We start from the raw sequence: 25,423 nt of genomic DNA on the forward strand, positions 1-25,423 counted from the left end.
AAAAGTCTCTGGATTTGATCAGGACATACTAGTGGCCATGTGTATGTCAAGATATTAAGGGTAGCCTGTACTGCCTGCACCCAGCACAAGATCCCATCTCAAGCTCCTATGGGTCCCCCACATCCTCTATTAGTTCCTGACTGTCCATGGACTCATATCTCCATGTACCTTATTATGGACTTACCTTCATGTCAAGGGTTCAATACTATCTGACTAGTGGTGGACAGGTTCGCCCATGCAGCCAATTTTGTCCTTTAAAGGGTATCATCTGCAAAGTAATGGTCAAACCAAAAGACTGAACCAGGAACTGAAAAACTCTATTAGAGTCTATGTATATGTCAATCAGCATGATTGGGTCTCTCTGGTGCCATGGGCTGAGTTCACCCATAATAACCTCTTTCATGAAACCTTGGGACATTCTCCCTTTTTCATCCAAAAATGGTTCCAACCAATTCATCCTGAATTGTCCTCCTGTCAGTCAGTACTTCTCCCGGCAGTCCGTGACACTGTTTTATCAAAATGTATAAAATTCATCAAAATCTCCAACAAGGAGAGAAGAAAAGAAAAAGTTGAAACCTGGTGATAGGGTCTTGCAGTTAACTAGACTTCTACATCTGAAAGTACCCACCATGAAGCTCGCCCCAGGTTCATTGGTCCTTTCCATGTTCTTTAAGTAATTAATCTGGGAACTTTCAGACTGAAACTTCCGGCTAAACTCAAAATTCCTAATGTTTTCTTTGTCTCCCTCCTTAAGCTACTGGTTCTTAATTAGTTTTCAACATCCAGAAATCCTCCTTCTACCATTCCAGTTGACCACCAGAAGGAATACAAGGTGAGACAAACTTAGACTCCAGTTTCTTGAGTATATTTATTATATTTATATTTATAAATGATGGATCAACTGATAGAACAAATAGTATGTAATTTATTTATTATTTTTTGTATGTGCACAGTTTTGAGAATAAATTTTGATACATTTGTGATATATATATATATATATATATATATATATATATACAATAGATACAATAGATAATTATGGGGGGATGATAATGATCTATAATAAATCTCCTAAAGAGATTTAATATAATGTTAGTGGCTATTTGGAAAATAGGGAGATTGTATTACTAATATTACTATATATATAGGGTTAAAGAACTAATAGAATTGGAGGTTGTGATACATACAATCAATTAGAATAAAGTGTAATTGATTTTTTTCCTTTTTGATAAATGACATCACCACATCAGAGTGAAAAAAATGGAGCCGTATAACAATTACCAGGACTCGGCCACTGCACTTGCAATGGCCGGGAATAGGAGATAGCAGAACCAATGAAAATCTGAGTGGCAACAGCACATTTGAATAAACCAATGAGGATCCGACTGGGGGGATAAATGAGGACAGATACAAACAGTCGGGCTGATGCCTTGATAAAGCAGCCAGGCGAAACGCGCATTGGCGTTTCCACACAATACCGCTGGTTATACCTGACAAATATAAAGATGAATCTATATGATAGATAAATGTATGATTAAAGGCAGCAGCGTGGAGGGTCTATAGATCACTCAGACAGTTATCCCACAGATAGAGTATATGGCAATTACATATAAAAACTGACACTGGCTGGCAGAGTGAGAATCGTATGTAGTTAGCCAGTCCAGTATATGTCAGTAATTCTATTGAAAACAGTGTAAATGTATTGTAACATTATTGTTACACTATAGCTGCTGCAGTTAAATATTTCTCTCCAAGTGAATAACACTGACATAAGATGATGGTCATGAACTAATGAATTTACATGAACCTATATTGTATCAGTGACATGAATGAGACCAACATAGACGGTATACAATCGGGAAACCGGCAGCCGGCTTCCCGACTGTCATATCCCGTCGAGGGTGAAATGCCGGCGTCTAGATGTAGAAGCCTGACATTTCCCCGACGCCGGGAGACCGGCGCCCAGCATTGCAATCGGGCACAGCGAGCGGACAGCCGCGAGGGGGAGGGGGTTAGGTTTAGACACCCCCGGGGAGGACTTAGAGTTAGGCATCCTCCTGGGGGACTTAGGTTTAGGCAGCGGGGAAGGGGGGGTTAGGGTCAGGCACTTAGAGGGGGGATTAGTGTTAGGCACTTGGGGGGGAGGTTAGGGTTAGGCACCCCTAAGGAGGGTTAGGGGGTTAGGTTAGTTTATACTTACCTTAGCGACGATCGGGTTTTCCAGCGCTGTCGGGCTTCCGCTGCCGGGCTCTGTTCATCTGTCGTCCAGGCGCTGCCGGGAATCGAACCGCCGGCCATACGACCCATATATACAGGTATAAAGTTATATAACCAGCGGTATTATAAGTTTTAAAACACTATAATTTTCTTTATGCACATTTTTCTAGTCTTTTGCTTGAACTTCAAGTATTTTAAATATTTCGCCAGTTGTGAAAAACCCTGAATTAAAATATTTTAAATAAGTAATAAAAATGTATATGTTTTAATTGGCAAACAATATCATTATTGACTGACCTAATAGTGCACTGCAGTAAAAAGTCTATCTGTTCTCTTTTATTCTTTTTAATTTGTAACCCAGTCAGGAAGCCGCCGTCGGGATTCTGACCGTGTGATCCTGAGCGCTGGCATCCCGTACCAAACCCATATATATAATAGAGATGTGCGGTTAGGTTTTCCAGAAATCCGAATCCACACGAATTTCGTGAATCCGGACAGATCCAAGGCACAGTTCTATATCCTGGGGAGATCCGGATAAATCCGAGTCATGATGCTGATCTTCAAGCGGTTTGGAATTTGGATTTTAAATCCAAATTTTGGGTTTTGGATTGCAAAAATACCATGATTTTAGCTGGTTTTAATAACTCTTTATCATTTCTTTTTAATCCACAACCAAATCCAAAACACTTGACGGTGGATAACCGAAACCAAAACACAAAGGTGAATCCAGATCCAAAACCAAAACACGGAAGTCAGCGCATATCTCTAATATATAAATAACCTAACTCCAACTCCCGCAGTAGACTCATTTTCTTTAATGTTAATGGGAAAGATACCCTGTCACATTATTGACAAGTGTACCTGGCAGCAGCATGGAGTAAATAAAACAAGATGGTCATCTCAGGACTGGTTATAAACATCACATGCTAGACACCCATATGAGACCCTGGACCACCATCATCAGCCAGATACTCCAACACAATCGCTCCAAGAGAGTATCTAACAATCAGTACCGCTCATCCTACCTGTGAAGGAGACTTGTAAGTGACATTATTATGCTTTTCATTTTCCATAAAGTAAACTGAACTGTCTGCAAATTCCCCCATAGAGCCCAGTGGAATTTTCAAAATACAGCATATAAAGGAAATATTTATTGAATCTATATAGTTCAAGAACATTTACAGTCATTGGTATCAGAAGCAAACAATCATCAAAAGCCACAAGCAACTCAAATCAGATGCACAAGAATTCCCACTCGGAGATACAGGGGTGTGCAGAGTCCTGGCAACAAAAAATAAATGTCAAATAAGTAAAACTGCCCCCCTCACGTACTGCAATGGAATCTTACACATATTTTGGTAAGCTTTCACAAGTAACTTCAAAGTCTCAAAGCTCTGTACAAAATAACAAACGTAATAAAAACAATGCAAACAAGCTGGTCAAAGAATCATTTGGCGCCACATTCTTTCTGTATAATTCCATATCAGTATCAAGAACACAAAATTGATTTTTTACTTGGATTCACATTTCTCCCACAAGGAAGGAAATTATTACTGAAAAAAAGAAATAGTAAAGCAGGATTTATAAAATCCCTGTATAGTTACTTTATTTGACTTATTTTTTTTCTCTTTTATAGACAAATCATTGGTAGGGGGCTCCTCCACGTGGGTCCCCCTACCAATGAGCGGCCGCTAATGTTAGCCGCCGCTGATTGGCCGGCGGCCCGGGACTGAAGTCAGCTCGTTCCCATGAGCAGACATTAACACAGTGTAACACCATGCAGAACTGTATCCGGAGCCCTATTGGAATTTCTGCGGAGAACATCGAGGGACATAAAGGTGAGTATTGGATCTTTTTTTACAGGTAATTCGATGGGATACTTTATGTTGACAAGGGAACATGAACATCTGGAAACAGGTGAGTATGTGTAAGTGTGTTTATGGATGCAATAAAGTTTTATTTTCACAGTGTGTTGTTTGTTTTATTAACCATTTCTTTACAGGTGAACAACAGGTACCAGTGGGCCCTTAATGCCCTGCATGCTGGTACTTGTGTTTCTCCAAGTACCAGCATGCGGGGGAGGCTTGCTGGGACCTGTAGTTCCCCTTTATTGGGGGGTCACCAACTCCCCAGGGATCCCTGGCCTGGGCTGACTAACGGTCAGGGCTGATGCTGTGGCTTGGGGGCCCGGTGAAACGGCACCCCTGGCTGTGACATCAGTCCCCCGTTAGAAAGGGCCCAGGGTTGGTGTTAAATATATGGTGGAACTCACGTCATTTTTTTTCTCCGTATATTTAAAATCAGCTCTGTCCCTGCTGCCTTGTGCTGGTTCTTACATTACAGTGGAACCCTACACATTTTTTTCCCTGTAATGTTAAGAACCTAGACAGGCTGGCAAGCAAGGGGCTGGTTATTCTTTTGGGGAGGGGACCTCACATAATTTTTTTAAAAAGTTATCCCTATTTTCACCATTTACAGGAAGAAACATACACAAATCATAATGATTTGTGTATTTTTCTGACCATCTCGCAGCTCAGGGGGTTGAGAGTTTGAAAAGTGATTTTGACAGAGAGTTTGCACCTATCTCACCCGAGCTTGTCATCCTGAGTTTTGGTAAATTTGAGAGATGTATGTTTTAGGTGAAAAGTACTTCCGATTTGGCCCGATGGTGATAAGAATCGAGATTGCTATCTCACCCGAGTTTTACGAATGAGATGAGAGAAATCTCTGTGTAACTCACCCTACTTTGCCTTTAGTAAATTTGCAAGCAGGGAAAAAATCAATAAATCACCCGAGATGGTCATCTCGACCTATCTCGATTGTTATTAAATTTACCCCTAAGTGCACTATTATTGTATCCAACCCACACTGTATAACACACTGTATCCGTGTTGGAAATTAGAAACTGAACTGCCACATGTTAGTGCCGCCCACTGTATCACTTAGCTTAGTCAGCCAGCTAGCTGGATGCAACCTTTTGGCCTTAACTAGATGAAGTAAATAATATTGTGAGGTGGTCAAAATTGATTGGAAATGACTGGAAATAAATGTTATTGAGGTTAATTATACTGTAGGAACAAAAACAGGCCCATTTTATGTGATTTTAGCTGTTTTTATGATTTTTTAAGAAAAAATCCAGATCCAAAACCAAAAAACTAAAACAAAACACGGAGGTTACGTTTTGGCAAAACCAATCCAGATCCAAAACCAGGGTAGATCCAGATCCAAAACCAAAACACGGGGCTCGGCGCACATCTCTAATATACATCTATATATATATATATATATATATATATATAATATATATATATATATATATATATATATTTGTAAAACAATGCCCACAACCAATCTGTACCAGATGCTCTTTCTTTGCATTTCCAGGTTTGGAAATATGCAAGCTATGTAGCATGACATTTTCATAATCAATAATAATAACTGCTTCCTACTGAGCCATCTAATCCCCAATTCGTCCAGTTAGGATCAGTCCCAATGCTGAAAATTATGTTTAATGGTCAATCTACATTGACAAACTAAAAGAGGCAGCGTTATACAATAGGGTCAAAGTCAGTCCACTTTTGAAGAGAAACATCGTCCCCCATGTATGTACATATGTCGTGGGTCATCAATAATAGTTATCGTCTTGGGAACTTAGCCTGTGCACATGGTAGTTAGACACAGCATGTCTTCAGCAAACTTGCAAAATAAACTCACTATGGTGCAAATTCCAGGATTGTTTTGGAAGCTTTCCACAAATTCTTCAGCTTCAAAAAACCAATCTCCTATATACAGAAATGACAGTTACGTCTCAGATGAGAAGATTTGAAGAGCAATCATTTTTCTCCTTGTATTCTCATGTTACTGTATGTAGAAAAAGCGCAAGGGAAACGGGCAGTGATGAAGGCAATGTGATTGTGGCTTAAAGTTGTGTTTTTTATCTGATGTGATCACAATTTTGAGAATAAAGAATAGGTGTGCGCCGACCCCCGTGTTTTGGTTTTGGATCTGTATCTCCTTCGTGTTTTGGATCTGGATTTGGTTTTGCCAAAACCGCCCTTGCATGTTTGGGCTTTTTGATCTATACTGTTTCTTAAAAAAAAGCATAAAAACAGCTAAAGTCACATAATGTGGGTCTGTTTTTGTTCCAACAGTATTATTAGCCTCAATATAATTTATTTCCAGTAATTTCCAGTCACTTTGACCACCTCACAGCTCACAATATTGATTTCATCCAGTTTAGGCCAAAAGGTTGCATCCAGCTAGCTGGCTGACTAAGCTAAGCAACAGCAGTGGGCGGCACTAACATATGGCAGTTCAGCTTCCAACATGGCACAGAATGGCACTGCAGTGGTAGACAGAATGACAGTTTAATAAACTATACAACCCCTAGGAAGTTTAAAAACCAAGAATGTGTTCATTAATCAAGAATTAGGTGAGAGGCCCGATGGAGTTGGAATATGTTTATGGAATGAAGAAAAGGAAAGGACAGAAGGATTGATTGGTTTTTATTTTATTTATTTTAATGTTTTGATTTTTTTAAAAATGGATGAGCTTCTTCACCCCCTCCAGCACCAAACCGAACTCGGCTTCAGAGTATTACGTCATCAGCTACGTCATGGGGAGGAAGTCTGTATGGGCAAAATAAAAAAAATAAAAAATGACTAGAGGAATTTACTGCAATGGCACCTGTTCGTGCCAAGGTCCAAGCGGCCAGTCAGCAGGGTGACCTTTTAGGAGCCTTTCCAGTCTTTAAGAATAAGAAGTTTGAAATGGGTTGAATATGCCTACAGAGTGCTGACAGATGAACGTGCCTGGTACCTTATTTCCAGGGATGAGCTTTCTGCGCCTGTTGCTTTTGTGCACTTCAGATTTGACGTGGAGTGTGGGGATGAGGCCCTTTATTGTTATGAGGTGCAGCTGGAGATCCATGTCTACAGGAAAGCAGTGGGGAAATTCCTGGTACAAATTTTACAATTGATGACAAATAGCAACCAGATGAAGAAAGTCGTCCTTACAGTGTTCAAACACAATCACGGTGCTTACCAATTCTTCAGAAATGCTTTACAGTTTGAGATAGATGAGACTTCTCCCAGTGTATTGGGGTGCTACAGTGATGATTGCATGTATGAGATTCTGAGATGCAAGTTTAGAGACACTCCCCATTCACATTCAGGACATTATGCAGGCTTCTGCCCCTGTATAATATGGTGGATGGACACATGGGAAATTATGGGAGGACACAACGATTGTCAATATCTTCTGTTTTGTAGGGGAGGGTGGGTGTTTCTAGTTTTTTAATTTTTTTTTTATTTAGTGATGTTTAAATACTGCACTATTGTGCACATGCATGTGATTTACGTCACTGCAAGTCCTTTTAACAGTAAATAAATTCCTGTTTGAATCAAAAAAAAAAAAAAATTATGAGGGAAGATCAATGTAGGATCAAGTTATTCAGTTTATGAAAGACATCTTGGATGAGGTTTATTATACATCTAGTAGAAATGTGGTGGCCTTGCTTGTGGAGGTGCTGCTAGTACACACTGTAAACAGACATTTACTTTGTGCTTAGGGAAGTTGTTAGGGATAATGGGACCAAGACTTGCTGTTTACATCAGAGGAAAGCAGCCTGTAGCCCCCTGGCTGAACTAGAACTCCTAGCATCTGTGGGGATGTAGTCTGAAAGCCGTTGGTCTAAATTGTTGACCGCCGGCTTCCAGACTACTTAATCCCGGTGAGCGTTGAATGACAGGCGTCCAAATATAGATGCCTGTCATTTTACCGATGCATCCTGATTGAAGTGATGCCGGGCGCCGCAGCGGCCAGCCGCGCGGGGGGGGTAGGTTTAGGGCTCCCGGGGGGGATTTAGGCTAGGGGCAGGGAGGGTTAGGGTTAGGCACCCCCGGGGGGAGGTTAGGGTTAGGCACCCCCTCGGGGGACTTAGGTTTAGGCAGCGGGAAAGGGGGGGTTAGGTTTAGGCACTTAGAGGGGGGGTTAGGGTTAGGCATGGGGGAGGTTAGGGTTAGGCACCCCTAAGGGAGGGTTAGGTTAGTTGATGTCTTTAGGACGATCGGGATTTCCTCCTTTGTCAGGCAACCGCTGTCAGGAATTGGCCGGTGGTAATACGTATCACACCCCGTCTGTGATGTTTGCTGGGCCTACTGGAAGTTATTTGTCAACAGCAGGTAGCGTGCCTCAGGTTACCTCAGCCTGCTGCACTGTATGTAACATGTAAATATGTATGTAATGTGAGTGACCAATATACACAACAAATTTTTGTATTAAACGTATTTGCACTTTTTAGCACACGTCCTGGCAGGAAGATGCTCTGTGATGCTGCTCATATTTCTGGTCTCTCTCATGACACCCACCATCTACATTATCCAGTTATTCCGCTTAGAGTCACCGACATACAGAAGAGGCAGGCGTTTATTGAGCTGAACCATTATTTATAACAGCCTATCAATTCACCAGGGTCCTGGGGCAACCGGTTGGGGTTAGGGGGGAGCAATTAAAAAAATTGGGTACATTTGAAAATCTACCATGTTTTGCCCACCCCATCAATGAATATGGGCCCTCATTCAGAGCCGCTCGTTAGCGGCAGTACGCTCGTTCCGAGCGATGTTTGCACATCTGCGCATGCGTACGCTTTTTAGTACGCATGCGCGAACCAGTCAGTGCGGCCGAAAATCCTTTGTACGCTATATAGCGAGTGCCTGCTATTTTGAGTGACAGAATGAGGCGTATGTGGGTGGTAACAGGGGAAGGTGCTTGAAAATGGGGAGTGGAGATCCGAACGCAGGCGTGCTTAAAGGTCAAAACGGGCGTTTTATGGGTGTGTATATTTAAAACAGCAGCGTCATTGACCACGTCACTGGGTTATTTTATAGCCAGAACTGCACGCAAATTTGTGGTAGCAAACACCAACCACAAGAATAGCGAGCAGTTCATACGCTGGTCGATGTACTCGATTAATCTAATAAATAGCGGACATGACGTAGGATGCGTGCGGCCAGGGGGCGTTTTTAACAAATAAACGAGCGTATGTTTTGATCGTTCGTTCAGACTTAGAGGTGTGAACACACTGCAATGTGCGTACGGATCATTTAAATAGCCACCCCTTGATTTTAAACGAACGACCGCAAATAGCGTGCGGCTCTGAATGAGGGCCATGGTTCACAATTTTTTTTAAAAAATGAAAGGAGCATACAGGAGATGCTGTCTGTGGCCATAACAATTTCTGGACATTCATAAACTATAAAATTAAAAATGTCAGGCATCAATGCCCCAAACAGCACATAATGCAAAGAAAAGATGTGCAAGATCGAATTGTCCTTGGGCCCTTCCACCCACCCTTGTTGTATATAGGACATGCACAGTTTAACAAACCAATCACTTCAGCGACAGGGACTGCCAATTGTGGCTGAAGCGATTGGTTTGTTTTGGCCCCCACAAAACAAGCTACCAATGGGCAGCTGACATTGCTGTCAATGATCTCTCCGTGCACAAACTGTATTTACATAGGCAAAATGATGTCGCCATCATCATCCGAATCCTCACCCTCATCAGTGTGTACAACATCTTCACACGATATTAATTTGTCCCCGCTGGAATCCACCATTACAGCCTCAGGTGCCTCTGTAATTTTTTGATGTAATTGGTGATAAAGGTCTTCCTTGTGGAATTTGTAGTTCATTTTGATGAACATCATCTTTTACACATTTTGAGGAAGAAGCCTCCTACACTTATCACTGACAAGGTTCCCGGCTGTGCTGAAAACTCTTTCTCACTAAAAGGTGGGAAGCTCAAGTAAAGCAAAGCCAGTTTGTGCAAGGGCCTCCTAATTGCCTTTTTTTCCTGCCAGTAGTCAAACGGACTGTCTGACATGCCAATTTGGATGCTTTTATTAAAATAGTCCTCAACCATTCTTTGAATGGTGACCATATCAGATGGAGTCACAGTAGAGGTCTCATTAATGGTAGGCAATTCTTTTAGACATGACCAGATGTCAATACTTGACTCATCTGCATCATCAGTGGGTCTTTTGGGAAAGTTTAGTTTTTTCTGGCAGCCGCACTTGCTGGAGAAACTGAAGAAGGAGCCATCGCTGCATCACGTGCCGCTTGTGATGACAATTTGCTTACTAACAGGTCTTTGCATCTCTTCAGATCTGTGTCCATTGGGAAGAAAGACACGACATATAACGTAAAGCTAGTACTGAGCACGATTGCCAAAATGCATTGCTCTGATTGGAAGATCCTGACAACCCTTGGATCCTAGCGAAGCAAATAAAGGACTTGATCTACAAGTCCAACATACTTAGAGGAATCACTTCGTTTCAGCTCCTCATTCAATTTCTCAACAGTCTAATGAGGGGAATTACCTGACTCAAGCTGGCAGTGTCTGAACTCACTTCACAGGTGGCTACTTTGAATGGTTTCAGCACTCTGCACATCACAGAAAGTATTTTCCACTAAAGTACATTCCCCTTCCTCTTCCTATGTCATACTTCGTTGTGTAGCTTTTGATAACTTTTTGCTGTTCCTCCATCCGCTGAAGCATAAAAAGGGTGGAGTTCCACCTCGTAACTACCTCTTGCTTCAGCTGGTGACAGGGCAAATTCAACATTTCTTTGCACCTGCTGAATGGCGAAAATGCCCAGAAATTTTGCAGGCCACAGCCCTGTCATTTTTTTTTATTTTGCACCACCAAGTTAATAGTGTGAGCAAAACATGGGACGCTGGATTAAGGGTGGAGCGACAGGGGTGGTTGTCCCTGGGCCCCCACACACGGAGGGGCCCCCACAGAGGGTCGGTGTGACCTTGCCAAGAACAGGTGTCCAGTGGCAGCTGTTCTCGGATTGAGGATCACTTCTGCAATCCGGTGTTACCGTATGCAGCAGCACAATCAGTGCTGCTGTGTACAGCGCAGAGAGGCTCCTGAGTCCTCTCATTGGCATCATGTGACAAATTATGTCCGTGACGCTGATGGAGTAGATCTGCCGGGAGTAGATCTGCCGGGAGGTCACGCCCGCACGCCGTCATTCAGCTAAGTAATCAGTGGCAGAGCAATAGGCTCTGTGTGGTTTGGGGGTCGGAGGGTGGTAGGCTCAGGGTGGCTAGGGGGAGGGGGGCTTCCTGTGGCCTGAAGGATGACCCCCACAATTTAATGCCCTGGGGCCCCCACAAGCATTAATCCGGCCCTGGGTCAAGTGGACAGTGGGTACAACAGCATTTTAGAGGACACTAATTACGTTTTTTTTAACGTCCCTGTACAGCAGGGATGGGCCCAGGGGCCATATAAGGCCCTCTGAATCATTTGGTCTGGCCTTCAGCTTTTTTCTGCTAGCCTCATCTGGCTAGCAGGGTGCCTAGAATGAAACCCTGCAGCCAGAATCTATGCAGCAGTGCCGTCTGGAGCATCCTTAGGTGATAGTCACACCACTGCCCTTACAGCATTGCTGTAATCACTGGTGATTGTGGCCCTGCCCCTGTGTGATGTCACACAGAGGGGCATGGCCTGCACCGGGCCCGCGAACAATGTTATATATATCAAAATGATCCTTGACAGAAAAAAGGTTCCACACCCCTGCTGTACAGGCTGGGAATTGCTTTTCTAGTAAAGTGGAACCTAAATGGGATTTGGTAGCAGGGACACAATACCTCAATTAACTGTCTATAACCCACTGCACTAATGGCGGATATCGGACGCACATCTAATACCAACATAGATGTTATGGTGTCAGTGATCCACTGTGCAACTGGGTTACTGCTGTCATACATACTCCACCTTGCAAAGGATTGTTCAACAGTCAATTGTTTTTGAACTACTACTAGTAGTCTTCCTGGTCCACTTCTGGGATGAAGATCCACTCCCAGCAGCAGCAGCAGGCATAACACTGAAGGATTCTTATGAGGAATCTAGGCTAGGGGAGGACTGAGTTAGCCTTATCAAATTCAATGCAGGACTACTTCCGTTCATGATTGAGGATATTGTTGATTAAGGTGTTGGTGGTGAAAATGGCAGGTGCTTGGATCTAGCAGAGAAAAGGGAGCTAGCTGATGCTGGACTGATTGTTGTTACTTTTTTCCCCAAAGGTTCTGAATTTTGCAAACACTTTTGATGGATGCGCTGTAGATGATTTAACAGGGAGGAGGTTCTGAGATGGTTAAGGTCCCTACCTCTACTTACTCTGGCTTTACAATGGGTACAGATGGTTTGGCAAATGTCCGGATTTGGGTAGAAATGATTCCACACATAAGAAGTGGATTGTTTTGTCTTATTCCCAGGCATGACAATGGGCTTTCCCTTATCGTAGGCAACAACTGTTTCCACTGGTGCCTGATTTACACAAATAACATCCTCATCAACAACATCCTCTTCGAGTACAGTTTTGGAAAGGCCAGGCTCACACATGGCACCCGCGGACACACTTAGGGCTTTATTCAGAGGCGGGCGTATGGTCTACGACCGCACGGCCGCCTCGATGTTTGTCTAGTACGCATGCGCACGAGGGAGCCGGCTCCTTCGTGCGCATGCGTGAGACCCGCTATGACCGACAGCGCCGGTCGTAGCGGTTGTCTTTCCAAAGGGGGCGAGCTGTCGATGTTGATTGACAGCTCGTCCCATTTGGAAGGCGGGCCGGGGGGGGTGGCAGCCCAAACGGAGGTGTTCCCATGGGAACGCCTGCAATTTGGAGGAGGCCCCACTGACATCACTAGTGATGTCAGTGGAGAGCTTCCGGCTCTGACAGAGCCAGAAGCTCTCCGGGGCTTACGACAAGTGAGACCCTACCCTAGGGTCTCATCGTACCCCGATGGTCGCGATGGTCAATGACCATCGCGACCACCACCCTAGCGGTTGTTAGAGCTGTGGGTGTAAACCCACAGCCTAACGACCGAAACAGGGGCGGCCGGTCAGGATGCAAGCGGCCGCCCAGTTTCTGAGCGACCGCTTGCATCCTCCGACCGCCTCTGAATGAGGGCCTTAGACTCAGGGATTTGTGACATTTCTGAGCACACTGAGCCAGATTCAGAGCCGCTCGTAAGCGGCCGCTCGTTCGTTCCGAGCGATGTTTGCACAACTGCGCATGCGTACAGATCGTAATACGCATTCGTGAACCAGTCAGTGCGGCCAAAAATCGTTTGTTCACTAAATAGCGAATGCCTGCTATTTTGAGTGACAGGAGGAGGCGTATGTGGGTGGTAACAGGGGAAGGTGCATGAAAACGGGGAGTGGAGATCCGAACGCAGGCGTGCTTAAAGGTCAAAACGGGCGTTTTATGGGTGTGCATAATTAATACAGCAGCGTCATTGACCACGTCACTGGGTTATTTTATAGTCAGAACTGCTCGCAAGATTGTGGTAGGAAAAACCAACCACAAGAATAGCGAGCAGTTCATACGCTGGTCGATGTACTCGATTAATCTAATAAATAGCGGACATGACCGATGCGAGAGGCCAGGGGGCATAGTTTTCCAAAAAACGACCGCAAGTTTTGTTCGCTCGTTCAGACCTAGAGGCGTGAACAAACCGCAAAGAGCGAACGGTTCATTTGAATAGCCACCCCTATTTTCTGGACGAGCGAGCGCTAATTGCGTCCGGCTCTGAATCAGGCCCACAGTTGGCTCCTGTGCCTTAACTATTTACATCTTTTTGAACTATCTACAGGTAGACGGGCTTACATCATCATAAGAGGCAGAACCACCAGTCATAAATAAAGGCCAAGGCCTTAGCCTTTCTTTGCCACTTTGTGTGGTGAAAGGCATATTTCCAATTTTATGTCTTTCTGCAGCTAAGTTTCTAACTTTGATGTTTTTTTCTTTACCACTGTAAAAGATTGCTTCTTTGATTATAGATGCCCTGGCTTAAGCCCTTGGGCATCAGCCTTTGTAGATGACTTTGACGGCCCTGTATCGTCATCATGACTGCTGGCAGCAGCTGCAGCACTAGTATGTGGTTCCTGCTCTGCTCTCATTTTATTGTCCTCCATATCAACAAACATACACTGCGGTCTGGCCAAAAGTGTTACCGAACAATAATAGCGTAACTAAAATTTTTTGTGGAATGATAATTTTATTTAAATGTTATTGTTTTACACTGGGAAACAGCACTCCTAGACAAGGCAGCAGCCCCTTGATGAAAAACACAGCACCCCTTTATGGACAACAAAGCACCCCTGCAGAGTGTGGACGGACCACCTGCAGAGTCACAAATATTTGGTCTGCGGTCTGGCCGGCAGTGTCAACGAACAATAATAGCGTAGCTAACATAAAAAAACTTAAAAATATATTTTTATTTTTTGTGGAATGATAATTTTATTTAACTTTTATTTTTTTTACACTGAGGGAAAAGCACCCCTGGATAGACAGAGCTCCCCTGGATGACACAGCACCCCTTTACGTATGGCAGCCTTTTCCCCTTGATGTACAGGACAACACAGCAGCACCCCTTTATGTACTGCAGCCCCAGCGATTGATGGTACTGCAGCCCCAGCCCCTTGATGGACAGGACAACACAGCAGCACCCTTTTATGTACTGCAGCCCCAGCCCAACAACACTGCCCAAAAACCAGCGAGAATCCAACAGCAGGATGATGACGTTTTGCCTCATTTTGGGATCCGAGTTAGGCGGGAAAACTCGAGCTTCAAAGGCAACTTGGTTTTATTCCATCACATTAAAATGGGGTGGTACTATTCCCTGGTGCCCAGGATAGTACAATATATTGGGACATTTTCATATTTATTATCATTATTATTTACACCTATTCCAAAACTAGTATAACTGGAATAAAAGGATTTTTGTTAGTGTTAAGCCAAGTCCAGAGCCTTTTGAAAACACTTTGCTTTTCTCTTGTATGCTTCTGTAGACCACTTTTATTTATTTGTGTGTAGGTGGCCAGTGTTTTCCGTGAGCTACATCCTGTGTGTGTTGCAGATGCAAGTGATATTATAAAGAAGGTGGATAAGACTAAAGCTGAGTACACACTATATAATATGAGTACCCAGCCATGTCGACAACGATCGCAGTGCCAACGAGCCAACATATTGGACAGCCAGTACACAATGGACGATCTGGTGGCCACCTGCCCGAAATGCCGCATAGCGCTGCATGGGATCTTCAGCCGCATCGCCTGATCTTACATGCTGCACATAAGACCAGACGATGAAGCTGACGACCCCACAGGAACGCGCACTATACGATGTAGTGCACACACACTACATATTTTTAACGATTTGTTGTTCCGATGTGTCGGAATCAGCCAAATGGTTAAGGATATCGTGTAGTGTGTAGGGGCCTTAAGGATGTTTGAGGCAATAGCTTGTGAGTCATGACCCAGATTTGCTACACACACAATCAGTACTGCAAGTATGAGAAAAAGAATCCACTTTGGCAAGAGGGTCTTGCAGTATATTCCAGTGAATTGGATAATGATTATACTTCTTACTGGCTTTCCCCTAACCAGACTTTCACTCCTACAATTTATTCTGAATGTATTGGCTAGACTGGTTTTCCTAATAAAATCTTCTTCTGTTCCTCGCCTATTTCATTCCTACATTGGTTACATGTATTTTACTAAATCCAATGTTCATGACAGCTTGGAGAGAAATAAAGTGGAGACAGATAAATACCAACCAATCAGGTCCTAACTGTCATGCACAGGCTGCATTTGAAAAATTACAGGAGCTGATTGGTTGGTACTTTATCTTTCTCCACTTTATCTCTCCCCAAGCTTTCACGAATACCCCCCAAGGCCTTAAACAAGATTACACCAACATATATCTGTTCAGGTATTTCAAAATATCTCCCAAATCGACCCCTCTGCTCTGCGCAAGATCTGCGTTTCTCATCCACGCTTATTACCTGCTTACATTCCCTGTTACAGGACTTTTCTCAGGTTGCACCCACTCTGTGGAATGCCCTCCCTTGCACAACATGACTTTGGTCTTGACCCCAAACCTTCAATCGTTAACTGAAAACTCACCTCAAGCCTAACCAAAACCACCTACATAACCTAGTAACCATGCTATTTTTCCCAAGTACAACCCCTTTACACAGCTTACTCAAAACTTATATTTTCTCTCTTTCTACACACATACAACCAGTGGCGGATTTTACGGCGTGGCTGCAGGGCTGCACCCCCCCCCCAGTAAAACCCTCCACTTCAGTGAGCCAGTGAATGAATATTTAATTTTTTTGTGTACACAACACAATGAACAAATAGAGCAGAGAGTGTTAATAAAAGTGGTGTGATATGGGAAATTATTTCAAAATGAATTTGTACAACATCAGTACATATTATTTACAGTAATTCCTCATTTTCAAACATGCTGGTTTGAGAAACGGCAATAAATTAATTGAATTGCTAACATAATCTTAGCTCACCAATCAGGGAGAGGAACAAGGCCACAACTGTTATACATAAGTATCCTGATCCCTACACTACATGACACACGCTTCCTTGTTTATGCTCTGAGTAATGTGTCTCTTTTCAATATTAATCTACTTTACTGCTGTACTGCTGCTCCCAGATGACATAACAGATTATCATATGGTAATTCCTGTGAAATATATGGAGGTACTATTTCAATCAGAGAAATAACTCCAAAACATCCTTCTGCTGGACTTGCATACAATAGTTTAATGTATTTTTTTTTATAAATATCCTCTTAACTGAACTGCTCTCTGAAATATCCTTCCAAGTTCTACGGCAGGACATTGCAATGGTCTAGGTAAGATGATCACTACTGATAGAGAAAACACTTAGCTATAAAACCTTCCGGACACAGACGTTCCTTTGCAGCTATGCCTGACTGTTATACGTACAGCCTATGAAAGATTATTACCTCTACTTTGTTGCTCTCAATGTGTTAACTTCTAATATGGCATATGAATATCAGGTTATTGATTATTATAATGAAGGTTGATCATAATAGGGTGTATGGGGCAGGAAATTATAATAATGGTGTTTGCTGCAAACTCCCTGATTATGTGGATAAATTACATCCTAAGGGGCAGATTAAATTAACCATGGGTTGAGTTGCGCAGTCTGTTCCCATATATAAAGTGCCTGGCACTATTCAATCACAAACCCGCGATCAACCTGTGAACATCCCCGAGGTATCTGTTAACTCTCAATTCTGCTTGCGCCCTCTGGATGAAATTAACTGCAGGTACTGACTGAGACACTCAACCTGCAGCTAATTGAATATGCCCAATTGAGATGTATGTGGAGAATCCTTTCATTGACCGATCTTACATCTTGGACAGCACCTAATCGACCATTAAGCTGATAGGGTAAACAAGATTTGGGGGCTTCCCAGTCTACTCTAACGAAGTGGTGCTAGATCCCAGCTCCTCATAGCATTGGACCTACCTAAGGATGTTCCAACACTGATGGTCTGCTGCAGCCAGCTGCTTCATTGCCTTCTTCTCTGAGTTCCCCACACTATCAGTCAGAGAGTGTTGAGGTTTGTGATAGCACCGCACAGATGTACACAGGGCCGTAGCTAGGGTGGTGCGACATGTGCCATGGCACAGGGCACCGCAGGGCAGGAGACACTGTTTGGCAGTCTGTCAAAGTTCTGTTTATAATCATTCTCACTTGTAGCTTCTTTTTCTTTGATCCACAGCATCAGGATTCTGAAAGTATTGGTGTTCTATAAATGTTAAACATATGTATATGTATTTGTGTGTGTTTGTGTGTGTGTGTGTGTGTGTGTGTGTGTGTGTGTGTGTGTGTGTGTGTGTGTGTGTGTGTGTGTGTGTGTGTTTCATGTGGGAAGGGGCATCATAGCATGTTCTTTCTCTGGCCACCAGTGCTTATTGGAACTGTCTTTCAATAGGGGGGAAGGATAAGGTGCACTGGCCCCACATTTCTGATGGCAGCTGAGCACAGCAATCCGATTTCCGACCCAGATGTTACCAACACACCTTGGATACCCATGCCAGAGAGATCAGCTGCCAGCGCTGGGTACATAAATGAACCTCCGCACTGCTATTTTCTGCATATTCACTACAAGTAGCACACTTTCTATTCCTTCAGCCGGTGATCTACGCTGCCGGCTACAGGCTTGTGCACAGCTGTTCTGACAAATCCTGCTGCAGGTGCAGCTTCACCAGAGCTCTCCTATATCTACAGCTGGTGAGTTATACTGCATAATTATTGTGTATCATCGCTGCAGCCATCAGATTTGGCAGTGGCATCTGGATAACAGTAGATAAGAGGGATTGGTACCCCGTTAAACATTGTATGGGATAAATTAGATTTGTCATGTCCCTGCCACATTCCCTTTTTTGGACATGCACTGTATGTCCCTATTTGAAAAAGGGGGATGTTAAAATATGTACAACAGACTATAGGTTTATTCATATGCATGTACTTACCTTGGAGGGACAGCAGATGGCGATATATTCATATATATGTGTATTTTTTGTCTGCTGTATAGTCCTGTACTTGCTTGTACTTCCTTTCCTATTTGTGCTCTAGGAAAAAGAGACTGAAGGAGAAATGAAGGTGAGCCATGGAGCTCAGGTTATAAACATGTTGTGTTTAAGAAGCTGTTACTGAAAGCTGATGTTTGTCATCTTTATATTTATCCTGCTACCCAGTACTATATAATAATATAATATATCTTTCAAGACTTGTCGGGGGCGATTCAAATGTTTTTAAGCCATGATAATTAATGAGTGCTCAGTTTTGCTATTCAATTGTTCTTGGCGCTCATTAATTATCGCCCTCTTCACCCCCTATGAGACCAGGTTTAGCCATGTAGAGAAAGCTAAACCCTTCTAAAATTCTGGTTAGGGTGCTCTAACTGCGTTTAGCGCACCCTACCAGGGGGTTTCTCACACATTTCTGCTCGCACCCTCCTGAGCGTGTGCAGAAATGCCAGCGCCGGCGGCTATCGTGCCCTGATAGAGCAACAACTGAATTGCTCTGTCGGCGTCTTAAAAAAAAAGTTGCCAGCAAAACATTTGAATCGCCCCCGTCCTGTCTGATTGTAAGGTAAATCCCTGTGATGCTCTTTTATTTATGAGACCTCCGGCTGCACACCTATGGTATTCCATCGCCACACGCCAACAGGTTATGGGCCCAGACTGGAGTCTATACAGGATAAAAGTAATCTGGAGTGCATCCTAAGCAGCATCCAGATCGCAAGCCAGAGACAACGCCGCACTGCAAGTCCCAGCAGGTGCCGACAGCAGACTGTGTAATAAAATACAAGAATCACCCAGGAGAACCTCTAAGAGAAAACTGTGAGCAAAACAGGTTCAGTACTACAGAAGAATAGAGAGATTCACACAAAAAGGGGATATGGTTAATTACACAGATCTCAGACTAGCTGCAAGCAAGCTTTCTAATGAAAAGTATCAGATATGGAAGTTTAAAATAGAAATGCTGTTAACCAGAGATGATTTATGGGAAGTCATAAATACAGACAGACCGGTAGTATAGGATCAGCAGTGGATTAAGAAGGATAAACAGGCAAAAGCAACCATAAATTTGCTGGTGGAAGATGATCAGCTCATACACATTAGACAAGAAAGTACAGCTAAAGGCATGTGGACAGCATTACAAAGAGTGCATGAAAGGTCAAGTTTGAACAGCAAACTATTCCTATTAAGAAAGTTATACCAGATAAGGTTTAACAAAGAACGAATGCAAGAAGGAATAGTATTTGGGTGCACTGATGCCTAATATTATTCAAATTTAGCTTTTATTATATCCATTGAAATAGATGTACATAGATATGGTGAAATATTAAAATCAATAGAAAGTTATTGTTTTCAGGGACTATAACTCTTGACATGTATCAAGAGACTACGGAGGTGTAATATGTAAGTATACACTATCCACAAGTACAAAAACTCCAGAATTTGCACAAGCCAATTATAATTATCTAATGCTTGTTAATTGGTTCTGGACTAGACAGTTCAATCTAACAAATATTATAATAGAAGGTTTACATTAATAACAACCTCATCAAGTAATACAAGATTGAGATGTCAATGTAATATTCGATTAGCACTCTAATGGTATCTTCTTAAGATGCACTTTATTTCCTGCAAATATTGAGCGTTATAGTAGCAAACTACACATCCATTACTATATGGTCTGAATCAGCTTGTAATCTCGGAAGGTAAACTCATATAAATATACCACTAATCTCTGGCCTGATTGTTCATATTAGTTACTGTGTTGCAATATATGTGTCTACCAAACTGCTGTTTATGTCCTACATTAATAAGGCAATCTGTTGTAGTTTGCAAATAACGTGAAATTGTTGCAAGTTGCTATTGCAACAGTGGGCACGATTCAATTCAGCGCGATGTAAATAACGCCGGGAGATAGCTCCCGGAGCTATTCAATTCATCGCGCTGTTAGGTCGGGGAAGGCTCGTAATCGCGCCTTAAACAGGGTGTTTAGGCACGATAACGGGCATTCCCCGACCTAACTTCCCGGCGCGAGGCTGTTTTCCCGGCGCTAAGGGCAGAAAACAGCCTCGCGCTGGGACTTTTGTCAGATTTCTTCTCTCATCCCCGGAGGGATGAGAGAAGAAATCATTAGTCGGACTTGTCAGCGCGGTGTATTGAATAGCTCCGGGAGCTCACTCCCGGAGCTATTTACATCGCGCTGAAGAGAATCGAGCCCAATGTGTCTATAACTGATGGAGTGCAGCAAGGGAGTGTAGATTCACTATACATGTACTGGTATTACACAAACACCCTGTGACTTTTGTAAATGCTAATCACTCTTGTATGTGTGTTAGTGTAACCTCTTGCGAGCATTAGGATGACAATACCTCCCATGTGTCTCTCTAAAAGTTTAGATTTAATAAGGCTGTTGTTAAATTAAATATGATCGCCTGATATTATCTCCTACAGTACCTCTGTCATAGGCTCACATTCGGCCCATTAATACATTTTGACAGTGGATGATTAAGACACAAGCACGTAGTAGAAAGTATAATTAATTAAATGTGCTCCGGTCAGCCTTATACATTTTATACTATTTATACTAAGTGGGATGGGGGAATCAATCAGTGCAGAGTTTAATGTTCTGACAGTAAATAAACAGTACAGCAGATTAGGGGTATTCCGTGCTGCAGGTAACATGTCCCCGACACATATCAGTGCTTTTGTTAACCTCTTCCCACTGCCTTAGGCTCACATTCGGCCAAATAGTATGCTACAGCAGTGGAGGACTAAAGCACAAGCAAGTAGCAGCAAATCTAAATGATTGTTCATTATTTCCTCCTTCCTTACAGACAGTACAGACAATACATCAAGTTAGGGGAATCTAGTGCTCTGTGTGAAACGTCCCCAGCACACTCCGATGTACGTTTCACCTACAGCTTAGGTTAGGGTTTAACAAACATTTATATTGTCTGGATATCGCAGCGCAGCAGGCAAAGCTAAGTACACAGAAACACGCTGACTGCATCCACAAGTGGCATAGAAGATTAGGATATAGACACCCAGATTGCATAAAGGAAATGCAGAGAAGAGACTTAGCCAAGGATCTAACAGTGTCAGATTGTACGGAAATTATGAAATGCCATTGCTACATAAAAGCAAAAGCAGCAAGGTTGACAATTCTAAAGAAAAGCAAAAGTAGAGCTTCAAGACCACTAGACCTTGTGCATAGTGATGTATGCGGACCTATGACAATATGCACGTCAGGAGGCAAAAGGTATATGCTGACATTTATTGACGACTATTCCAGGTTCACAGTCACTTATCTAATACAAAGTAAAGACAAAGTCTTAGACAATGTGTCCATGACCAGAAACAGATTTAAGAGGAGCTCTTCGCAGTGACAATGGAGGTGAATTCACCGGGCAGAAATTAGAACAGTACTTAAGAGGACTCAGCATTGAGCATCAAAAGACAGTACCATACATACCAGAGCAAAACTGTGTATCTGAGAGGAAAAACAGATCGTTAACAGAAATGATAAGATGTATGCTTACAGATTCAGGACTACCTGATAAATATTGGGGTGAAGCAGCAATGACAGCCACTTATCTTCAAAATAGACTACTCTCCAAAGCAGTAAGGAAAACACCTTATGAGCTACGGCATGGTAAGAAACCCAGCCTAAAGCACATTAAAATTTTCAGACGCAAAGCCTTCGTCTACCTTCCTGCAGAAAAACGGAGCAAGTTACGGAACCAAGCAGTAGAGGGAGTTCTAGTTGGTTACAGTGAACATTCAAAAGGCTACAGAATTTTAAATAAAAAAATGGAAAAATAATTATAAGTAACAGTGTGACATTCGTGGAAGCAACAAGAGATGATGTCATAATTCCAGCAAAGTCAATTGAAGAGGAAAGCACATTATCCAAAGAAACAGATGAAGTAGAGATCACTCAAGAAGTTGAGGTACAACACAAGACAGGTACCAGCGACACTCAAGAAAGTATAACAGAAGGAGTGAGATGCTCTTCAAGAGAAATAAAAGAAAAAACCCTGTACATTTATCTTACAAAGTAAAAGCAGTTAACATACGAGAACCTACATCCAGGGTTGTCTTAACAGCAGTGTGGGCCCTGGGCAAAGCAATGCATTGGGGCCCCTACCCACCCATTCACGGGAAAAAAAATTAAATGGTCAATAAAATTAAACCCTCCTGCATGCCCATCAGACCTCCCACACATGCAGAGAGACTCTGTCTGCCTGGTCTGAAGCCGGCAGATGAAGTGAAACTTGGACTGAGGTCAGAATACAGTGCACCGGTGACTGGCTTATAATAATATCACAAATTTACCAACTGACCGTGGCCGCAGGGGGCGGGTTGACGGGCCCCTACAAGCTTTGGGCCCTTGGGCAACTGCCCAACAAGCCCAATGGAAGAGATGGCCCTGCCTACATCATGGGAAGAAATTGCTAACTTTCCACAAAGAGAAGCACAGAAATGACTAGGAGAAGCAAAAGAAGAAATGTAATCAATGAAAGACAACCAGACATGGACATTGATCAAACTACCAGTAGATAAAAGGCAATAGGATGTAAATGGTCAAATATGATACTGAAGGAATAGTAGAAAGATACAAGGCAAGACTGGTTGCTAAAGGATATTCACAGAAATTTGGAGGAGATTATGATGAAACGTTTGCCTCAGTTGTGAAGCATACCACCATTAGAACAGTAGCTATAAAAGGTATGCAGGTAAAAAAAATTTCGATGTGAACACGGCTTTCCTACATTGTGAACTAAGAGAAGACCTATACATGGAACAACCACCAGGTTTTATGAATTCTCAAGAACCAGATCATGTATGTAAGCTTAAGAAGAGTATATACGGTCTAAAGCAAGCAGCAAGAGCATGGAATACAAAGATAAACGAAGTCTTGATGGAGAAGGGGTTCATCAGAATTAAAGCAGTCTTTATACAAAGTTAATAGAAGAAAGATGGTTCTATGTATTAAATTACGTGGACGATTTGCTAGTTTGTTTCGAACAAGAAGGGGACAAAATTGAACTACTAGAAGAACTAAATTGTCAGTTTGAAACAAAAGACCTAGGTCACATAACGCATTACTTGGGAATGCAAATCTCAAGAGAAGATGACGGAACGTTCACATTAAGTCAGAAATACAAGATTCAGGAAACCATTGAGGAATTAGATATGCAAGAAGCAAAGTTAGCAAGCACTCCTATGGAGACAAGTTATGTAAAGGAATCAAATGATCAGAGTAAACTGTTACAAGATAATCATCTATACAGAAAAGTTATAGGTAAATTGCTATACATTGCAACTGTCACCAGACCAGATATTTCCACAGCAGTTGGGATCTTAAGCAGAAAAGTTTCCAAACCAACACAGATGGACTGGAACGCAGTCAAGAGGGTACTTAAAAGGAACAATTAACAAGAAGCTTAAACTCTCAGCAAGCACAAGTAACAAGCTAACAGGATATTTTGACTCAGACTGGGCTGGAGACACAAATGATATAAAATCCACAAGTGGATATTTATTCTCAATCGGAGAAGGATTAATCAGCTGGACAAGCAAGAAACAGTCTTCCGTAGTACTGTCATCTACAGAGGCTGAATATATTGTGGCGGTTCACGCAAGTCAAGAAGTGATATGGTTACTGCAACTACTATCAGACCTAGGAATGCATCAAGAAGAACCTATCAAAATATATGAGGATAATTAAGGATGCCTTGCATTAGTACAAACGGAAAGAGTGAATCCAAGGACCAAGCATATTGATGTCAAGCATCATTTTCTAAGGGATCTACAAGAACAAGGTGCTATAGAGCTGAACTATTGTCCAACAGAAGATATGACAGCCGATATCCTGACTAAGCCTCTGTCAGAGAGAGACATTTTAGACTTACATCAAAGATGGGTTTAATTGAAGAAGCCTAGTCTGTTGAGAAGCGGTGTTGAAATGGCACTGGCATCGCATGGCCGGCGATTCAAATCCCGACAGTGGTAGCCCGGCAGAGTTGAAGATCCTGACTGCGCTAAAGGTAAGTATAAACTAACCTAAGACCCCCCTAACCCTCCCTTAGGGGTGCCTAACCCTAACCTCCCCCACAAGTGCCTAACCCTAACCCCCCTCTAAGTGCCTAAACCTAACCCCCCCTTCCCCGCTACCTAAACCTAAGTCTCTTAGGGGAGTGCCTAAATCTAACGTCCCCCCGGGACTGCCTAACCCTAAGTCCTCCCCGTGGCCCCTAACCTAACCTTCCCCCCCACGACTGTCCATGCCCGGTGCCCAGTGCCCAGCTTACCTTTGATCGGGATGCTGGGGGTGCCTAACCCTAACCCCCCTTCCCCTAGCCTAAACCTAACTCTCCCGGGTGGGTGCCTAACCCTAAGTCCCCTAAAGCCCTAAAACCCAACCCTTCCCCCTGCAGCTCTCCGCGCCCATTGCCTGGCTTACCTTTGTTCGCTATGCCGGATGTCGGACTCCCGGCATAGGTAAAATGACAGGCATCAGGATTTTGACACCTATCATTAGACCCTTGCCGGGATTAGATAGTCGGGGTGCCGACGGTCGAGGTTTAGACTGTCGGCATCCCGACTGCATACCATTGAAATATGTACAACAGACTGTGGGTTTATTCATATGCATGTACTTACCTTGGAGGGACAGCAGATGGTGATATATTCATATACATGTGTATTGCTTGTCTGCTGCATATTCCTGTAGTTGCTTGTACTTCCTTTCCCATGTGTGCTCTAGGAAA

The sequence above is a fragment of the Taudactylus pleione genome, unplaced genomic scaffold (genome assembly GCF_031769625.1).
Source record: "Taudactylus pleione unplaced genomic scaffold, aTauple2 ptg000436l, whole genome shotgun sequence".
NCBI classification, from domain to species: domain Eukaryota; kingdom Metazoa; phylum Chordata; class Amphibia; order Anura; family Myobatrachidae; genus Taudactylus; species Taudactylus pleione.